This window comes from Mobula birostris, chromosome 15, assembly GCF_030028105.1.
Source record: "Mobula birostris isolate sMobBir1 chromosome 15, sMobBir1.hap1, whole genome shotgun sequence".
NCBI lineage: Eukaryota > Metazoa > Chordata > Chondrichthyes > Myliobatiformes > Myliobatidae > Mobula > Mobula birostris.
Window position 1 is genome coordinate 60,634,277 of NC_092384.1, and position 9,002 is coordinate 60,643,278.

The window sequence follows — 9,002 nt, forward strand, 5'->3', positions numbered from 1 at the left end:
AAAGCCTTCATTTCTGACCCATATTAGCTCCCAGATCCCAAAGATCCAGACAGCAAATGCATCATGTGGGAGTGGGCACAGAACTATGTGGATTCACAGTTCAAGGTTCAATATTTTATTATGACTAAATGGCCTAAGAATGAAAAAGTAATTTACATTTATATAGCAGGTTTCATCTTTTTAGATTACCTTGAACATAATATGGTTAAATATTTTTAATATAATCATTACGTGGTGTAACCAGGTAATGATTATTCCAACAGAAATATAGCACTCCTTCATTGTGTTTTTAGTTGGTAGCAATCACATTTGAAATCATCTTTCATTTCAAAACTTCCAACACAGATCTAGATTACCCTCTCATCACTGAGATCTTTTATCCACACAACAGAACCATGATTTAGTATTTCATTTGGAAAATTTATATATTTAGTATATACCACCTTACAAACTCATTATTAAACATCTAGAATCAGTTTTGAAACTGTGCATTTATGATTCAGAAATGAAAACGCCACCACTTCATCTTCTGTATGATGATTAGCTCTACAACATTAAAATTCTATATTCAGATTTGCAAAACCAGCCGAAAGATATGGGAGAGTCCTATTGAGGTTCAAACAACCTCCAACAAATTACATACTTGAGAAGTGGTCTACAATGTGGTTCATTACCCATTGTATTTGTCTGATGGCCCACACGGGAATGAATTAGGTTTTTCTGTGGTTGAGGAAGTAGTTGCTTCTCTCATAAACTGTCTTGCATTGGTTGATGGATGCCCATATTCCCCATGGAAAATTTGAAATTGGCAGCCTTTTCATCAGGTTGGTAATGCACTGTTCGTTAGCGATGCTGTTCCTGTCCCAATACTCTTTACATCACACAATTGTGGCGGGACAATTCTGGATACATTTACTCTGCAGATTTAGGTTGCACTTCAGTCACTTGTTAAAGGATTTTGTTGTCTTTATGAGTACCATTACATGGCAAATACTTTTCCTTTCTAGCACAGTGGCAAATATAATTGTCTTTTGTTTGCATAGCAACATAAGAGAATAACATTATTACCAGTAAAATTTTAAAAGTTCATTTCTAAATCTTGATTTCTTTTATTTCATCTTGATTAAATGCATTATGTTTGTGGCATTTCCATAGGACCATAAGACATTGGAGCAGAATTAAGCCATTGGGTCCATCGAGTCTGCTCTGCCATTCAATCTCAACCCTATCCCTTTCAACCCCATCCTCCTGCCTTCTTCTTGTAACCTTTGACACCCTCACTAATCAAGAGTGTGTCAAACTCCGCTATAAATATACCCAGTGCCTTGGCCTCCACATTCATCTGTGGCAATGAATTGCACAGATTCACCACTCTCTGGTAAAAGAAATTCCTCCTTATCTCTGTTCTTAAGGAGCTCCTTCTATTCTGAGATTGTGCCCCCTGGTCCTACACTCACCCACTGTAGGAAATATCTTCTCCGCATCAACTCTATCTGGACATTTCAATATTCAATAGGTTTCAATGAGATTCCCCTCGTTCTTCTAAACTCCAGTGAGTACACGCCCAGAGCCATCAAATGTTCCTTATCTGTTAACCCTTTAGTTCCCAGTATCATTCTTGTGAACCTCCTCTGGACCCTCTGCATTGCTGGCACACTTTATCTTCGAAAAGGTGCCCAGAACTGCTCACAAGTGCAGTCTGACCGATGCCTTATAAAGATTCAGCGTGACATCCTTGCTTTTATATTCTCATCCTCTCAAAATGAATGCTAACGTTGCATTAGTCTTACTTACTACTGACTCAGCCTGAAAGTTAAACTTCAGGGAACCATGCACGGGGATTCCCAAGTCCCTTGGATCTCTGATTTCTGAATTTGCTTCACATAACGTTAAGGCATATTTTCTGTATTTCTGTCTGTGTCTATTGTATTTCTTTCAAAGTGCTATTTATATATCATATCAAAACATTTAAATGCTGGACCCTTGCTCTCAGTAATGACTTCAAGTATGTGTTTGCTTAAAGATACTTGCCATGCTTCTGTTTTATTTGGCACCATGTGTGTCTCTGGAGACAATAACAAGCTGTTGTTTGACTCTGCCAATAACAAATGACTGAAGTATGAATCCTTATCTTCTGGGCATTTAACGTATTTACCTTTCATTTTAAAGACACAATTTGGATTGAAAAGTAGACTCATCTTCTCAAGAAAATAGCAGACTTTTATGAATAACATTAACATGCATTTCTTATAACGTGCTTCATGAATGCTCACAAAACATGTAAAATAGCGCTGCAGCAGGGCCCAGGGCCTGTCAGCAGCACCACGCGGTGTTTGGACGATTTAAACGCTGGCCCAGATAGACTGAAAAGGCAGGGCGTCAGAACCGGAGCCGAGGTTCAGTTTGATGCTGCTCGCTCTTCCGCGATGTTTACTACTCTCTCCACAGCATTGAGACTGTGAGACTGCTCCAGCTGATCCTCTTTGTGTCTGCGAGCTTCACGGCAATTTGCCTGCTTTAACGAACTGAGACCGAAGCTATGGGCCTTCTCCATCTGCTCCAGGCTCCGGGTCTATGGATTCAATTTGGTTCAGAATGTTGTTGCTTGCTTTTATTGTTTGCATGATCTGTGTTGTTATTTCTCTCCTTCTCTTGACTATTTTTTAAATTGGGTTCTTTCTGGTTTCCTGTTTTGTAGCTGCAGATGAATCTTAAGGTTGTATAATTTATACATACTTTGATAATAAATGCACTTTGCATTTGACTTTGAATTTGAACTTGCACTGTTATATCTGCTCCTACACCATGACCTGAAGTTGATCATTTTATAAGTGAAAGTCCTTTCTATAAACTGTTTCAAAAGCACTGAATGACCATCAAGCCAATTGGACATAATAGTTTTCTTCACCTCTCACCACAGCACCAGAGTGAGATTTACTCCAGCAAGCTTGGTCAAGGTATTTGATCCAATTTGTCTACTGGCAATTTCTGCAACTGGGGAATACATGGGCTTTTGCAATTACTTAATGGTTAAGTACACTATATCATTAAACAGAAGTTTGTGCATAGTGTACAGATCCATATTATATGAAAGATGTAATTACACTGGAGCAGATGCAGAGGGTATTGATTAAGCACAGGAAAATTGTAAGAATGAGGGAAAATTTGATAATTTGAAAATTTGATAAATTTGACTTAATTGGAGCATATAAATTTATTACAGCAAAGTGTAAATAGGAAGAATTTATTTCTTTTAGCTGAGAGGTCATAGCCAAGGGGCTTAGATTTAAAATAATTTCAGAAGGATAAGAGAGATGGTTATTTCACCAAGAGGATGGAAGGGGTCTGGAAATCAAGGTCTGAAAGTGAGGCAGAGCCACATTTATAAAGAATTTGAATATTCACTTGAAGACCTGCAGGATTATATAGCAAGAAATGGAAAATGGAAGTAGACCAGTCAGTTCTTTTTTTTAACAGCACACACGTGCTGAATGGCTTTCATAAGTGTCACAAGCTTTCTATGATTCTATTGCAATGTTCTCAAGGCTAGCCTTCCCTATTTACAATTTGTAAACTCAAAGACATTCAGAACTCCACTACAATATCTCAGCATGTCAAATCCAGTTCAGCACCCACCATTTTAGTCTTGCAGATTTAAACTGCCTGCCAATCAGACGACGGGTATGCTTTATAAATTTTTGTTCCTAATTTTGTTAATAATCACGGTCGCGTAGCTGTTTGTGTGACGCTATTACAACTTGGAGCGTCCAAGTTCAGAGTTTAGTCCCGGCATTCTCTATAAGGAGGATCTGTATGTCCTCCCCATGGAATGCATGTTTTGTCTCTGGGTCCTCCGGATTCTTCCCACAGTCCAGAGGTGTATCAGGTGGATTAATTGGTCATTGTAAACTGTCCCGTGATTGGGTTAGGGTTAGATCAAGGTTGCCAGCGATTGCTGGGCAGTTAAGCTCAAAGGGCTGTAAATAAAATACATAAAATCTCCAATCCTTCCATGCTTCTGAACGTCTATTCCATTTCTTGTCCTTTGATCACACCCAGTACTGATCATATCTTGCTCAAGCCCCAAGCCATGTGATAATCTAACTGAATATCTCAGCCCTTTGTTTTTTTCTTTTGCATTCCTTAAAACCTCTCTCTGCCATTTGGCTCTCAGTCATCTTCCCTAACATCGGTGCAAGCTAGATAATAAATTATATTCAGAAATACTTCTGTGAAATTCCTTGTAATTATACAGCACATTTAATAAAGTGAAGGCTCCAAATTCTTACCAATGAACTTCTTATGCAATTCCTAATGATAACGTGCTTTCACTCTAATTTTATGGTTTCTGAGGTGATTGCGGAAGCCTGTGTCAGACCTGTGGAATCTTGCACACTTGAGATAGTGAATGCCTAATAGTATGAGTGACTATGTGGTTAGTGAGGCACAGGGACATTTTTGCATTCCTGAAGCACAGATTCGAAGCCTCAGCACCATGCTGCTGCTCCAGTTTGACTAGTCAGGGGCCAGGGCAGGGGTTCCCAAGAGTCAGTGGGGAATTTGCACTTGACTCTTCCTACCCTCATCCCCACCAAAGTCAGTACCTGCAAAAAGAGAAGCAAAAAGCTATTGGCCTAAAATGTTAACTATTCATTTTCCCACAGATTGCGCCTAACCTGCTGTGTTTACAGCACTTGAAATTTTTTATTTGTGAATCTAAACTGAACTTAGATTTCCATCATGAGCGTACTTTGCTGGAATCATCAGCTTGCTTACAGAAGAAATGACCACTTACACCAGAGTTAACAGAATTGAAACCGAGCAGAAGCAACCATGACAAGTCAGCAATAGGTTATTTTAACTCCCTCAGAGACAGTCCAATCCACTCACTTGTGGGAATGTAGCAATTGCCTCTTATATATTTTATTTTGTTATTGAGACACAGCATGGAATAGGCTCTTCCGGCCCTTCCACCCAGCAACATCTGATTCAACACGAGCCTAATCACTGGGCGATTTACAATGACCAATTAACCTACCGACCAGTACATCATTAGACTGTGGGAGGAAACCGGAACACTCGGAAGAAATCCACGTGGTCACAGGGAGAACGTACAAACTCCTTACAGGCGGCGGTGGGAATTGAACCTGGGTCGCTATCACTATAGAGCGTTGAGCTGACCACTACACTACCATGGCAGCCTATCTAACAAATAGGCCTGTGATTACCTGTCATGTCTTTACACCCCTTTTTGAATCAGTTTATTACTGTCACACGTACCATGATAGTGAAAAGCTTGTCATGCATACTGTTCACACAGTGCATTGAGGTAGACAAAGTAACATAATAATGCAAAATAAAGAGTAACAGCTGCAGAGAAAGTGCAGCACAGGTAAACAAGTTCATAATGACATAGAGGTCAAGAGCCTATTTCATTATACTAGGGTACCACATAATGGTTTATAACAGTAGGGCAGGAGCCATCCTTGAGCCTAGTGGTACATGCTTCAAGCTTTTGTACATTTGCCATTTCAATTATATGTAGGGAAGATCAGATGATTATAAAAACCTCCACTACTATCTCCACTCCTACCTGCTCAACTATCTGCAGTTTAAGTGCAGGCAGGTTTTTCCTCAGTTCCACTCATCAGTTTTCACCTATTCATGAAGTCTACTCCCCCTTTTTCCAGAGATTTTGCCAGTATTCCCTTCCTCATTAGATTGGTGCAATGTACTTTTTATTTCTAGTCCTACTTCTGTATCTCTACAGCAATCTTTTTCTTTATCCTCAGTAGACCCTACCCCTTTTCTATAGACCTATAAATAGTAGAATGTGTTGAGGGATTCTTTTTGAGTTTTATAATAACTCACTCTCTTCTCACTCTTTGCAGTTCCTTTTCACTCTCCATTTCCACTGCTTTACTCACCTTCATTCTCACTTGTGCCGTGCATCATCAGCAGCTTTCACATTCCTCGTCATATTCTCTTTTTCCCTGTTAACCTGTGACCCCTCGCTTTGCTTTCTATGCCTTTCTCCTTGAATGCAGACTTGGCACTTTCCCACAAAGCTATTGAGAAAACTGCAGTCTGCTGCATCTGCTGTCTCAGCAGCCAGTAGCTCTGCAATGGTCCTGATGCTCTTGTGGCATTCAGCTTGACAGGCGGGGTGGATCAGTACAGGCACAGAGCTAAACCTGTGTCTGCAGAAGGCAAAAAATCTTGGTGACCTGCCATTTTGAAATTAAGTCTTTGTATGCATCAGACCCTGGATATAGTAGAGAAGGGGGTGTAGTGCTTCTGAATGACTGTTGAAGAGGTGGGAAGGCAGGGGAAATGAGAAGGAATTCCCTGTATTTGTAGCCCCTCCCTTTTTCATTGGGCCAATATTGAAGCTTCCTGGTAGCTTTTAACACAAATCAAAAACAATCTGCTACAAGATTAAATTGCCCATCCCTTGAATGCAAACACACTTTTTTCAACTACTTTAATTCATTTTGCCAAATACCAATTTAAAAATTTAACTCATCATCATCATCATCATGTGCCATGCCCAGTTTGAGCTTTGACTGCCATGGTCCACACACTCCTGCTTCGGGTCAAGTGGACCAACCCATTGGCACCCACCTCCAACTCTCTGGCTGCTGTCTCCACCACCGTCCATCCCCGTCCTCCTCCCCTCAATCCCCCCTACAATTACCATGCACGCCAACTCCTCCTTCCCAATCACACGTCCAACGAAGTCACGTTGCCTTTCCACAATCTCATACATTCTCTCTCTTTTTGTGCCTGCTCTGTTCACCACATCCTCGCTAGATATTTGCTTCGTCCATGATATCCTCCGCATCCTCCTCAAAAACCACATTTCCGCTGCTACAATTCGTTTCCTCATGTTACTAGATATTGTCCAACATTCTGAGCCATACAACACAAATATACAAACATAACATTTCAACTAACAAATGTATTTCCAACAAATAGTGCTTTAGATTGTATTCCAGTCACAGTTTTCCATTCTCATTGTGTGAGCAAATTCCTTTGTAAACATGGAGGTTTCCCTTTGCGTATTCATACCAAGCAACAAATCGAAAGAAAAGCTGCCACCCTACTGGACCAGAAAGAGGTTTCCATTCCGTAAAGGAGGTAATCCAAAGGGATTTGCCCTAACTAATGCCATTTATTAACTCACCTTTTCCGTACCACCTGCTCTCTACTGTGCATCTATAGAATGATACAAGTGTAGATGTGCATAGTCCAGTTCTCTTCAACCTCCTCAGAACGCAGAGGCATTGGTGAACTTTCCTGATTGTACATAATGTGTTCTGGAGCCATGAGTGGTTGTGTGGGATGTGCATCAAGATAATTGAACCTGCCTTCCTCTAGTAAGGGTCAAAATACAAAACTATAGATTGGGCATTTGATTGAAAAATCTCAGCGTAAAGAGAGTTGTCTACTACGGTTCCGGTTTGATGCAAGTTGCACAATGCTTGAATAAAACATAAAAACTAACAGACTATTTGGGAGAAATGACCTATTGCTTTGCCGCAAATGTTGCTATTTTTCCCCTAACTACATAAATAGTTAATTCAGGTAAACTAGTAGAGGATCATGCTTAAGTTCCTTACAGGCAATCAAATGGGCTGGAAATGGTCAAAATTAATGTTTACAATGCTTATTCAAAGTTGACCTCTCTATAAAGAAGAGATTCTGATAAAGAATAGGCTAATTTTTGTAAGAGAGCTTCACCCTGCCTAAATCCTATTCAAGTGAGAAAAACAATAACCTTTAATGCTCTATAAACTCGATGAAATATGGTACAAAAATTCTGAATCACATGTTTTTGTTCAAATCAAATTTCATATGCAATGAAAATTGTTCTAAAAGAAGTCAAAGCCAACAACTGTCAAATAAAGTTGCCACGACAGCATTTTAAGGCTATGCTGCTGACTATTTTTAAGTGTTGACAACGTACAACTCCACAACCAAAGACAAACCTCAGCTGGTTATAATAGAACAAAACTTATGACCTTTAAAGAAAGATCTGTTTCATACTTACACTTCAAAGCATACATATTATGTAATAACAAATCTGTGCTCTGTAATAAATCAGAAATAAATGTCAGACCTCACAACCAAATGTAACCAAAATGTTAAATATTTATAAGCTTCAATTCATGAACTCTAAAGTGAACCCTGACTAATGTCCCTGCAAAACCTGTGTATAAAATCATGGGTGAAATACGGTAGCTTCAGTGCATTCAACCTGTCCTTTACACAGGCTTGTGGAATCAAGACAGAAAGCATAGGCTGAAGGTGAATAAAGTGAGATTTAATAGTTTCCCCTCAGATCACTTTTTTTGTTTGTTGGGCGATAGATACATGGAACGAACTGAAGATCTGGTTAAGGAGTTTTCAGTAACAGCTTTTAAAAGGCAGCTGGGCGGGTACATAAACAGGAAGGATTTAGAAGAACATGGGCCAAATACAAGCAAATGAAACTAATCTGGAATAGCCATCTTGGTCAGTGTGCACCAGCCGAGCCAAAGAGCCTCTTTCCATGCCATATAACTATAACATTAAGGCTGAATCAGCTAGGTTCTTTTGAAGAATACTATGGTTGGGTTGATTGCCTTGGAATCAAATATAGCATTGATTGTTATGAATAAGTAAACAAGAGCAATTTGAAACACAGGCTAAGGGTATATTTAAAATTCATTCTCCCCACTTGTTTGCAGTCAATTCAAAAATCAGCATCCACTCAGCAAAATTCAAGGATGGCATCCTTCCAGAACCAGAAACTGCAATGCGATGTGCAATAGCAAACAGTACTTATGGTTGTTGAAAAATTGTTTATTATATCACTACTGCTCATACACAAGTTGATGAAAACTTTCTTAAAACACTGCAAACAAAATTATGAAGGGAGCAAATTCTTTGAAAATGACCACTGAATCAAGACCTTTGCAACGAGTTGACTAATTGCTTAAAATTATGAATTCCAATTC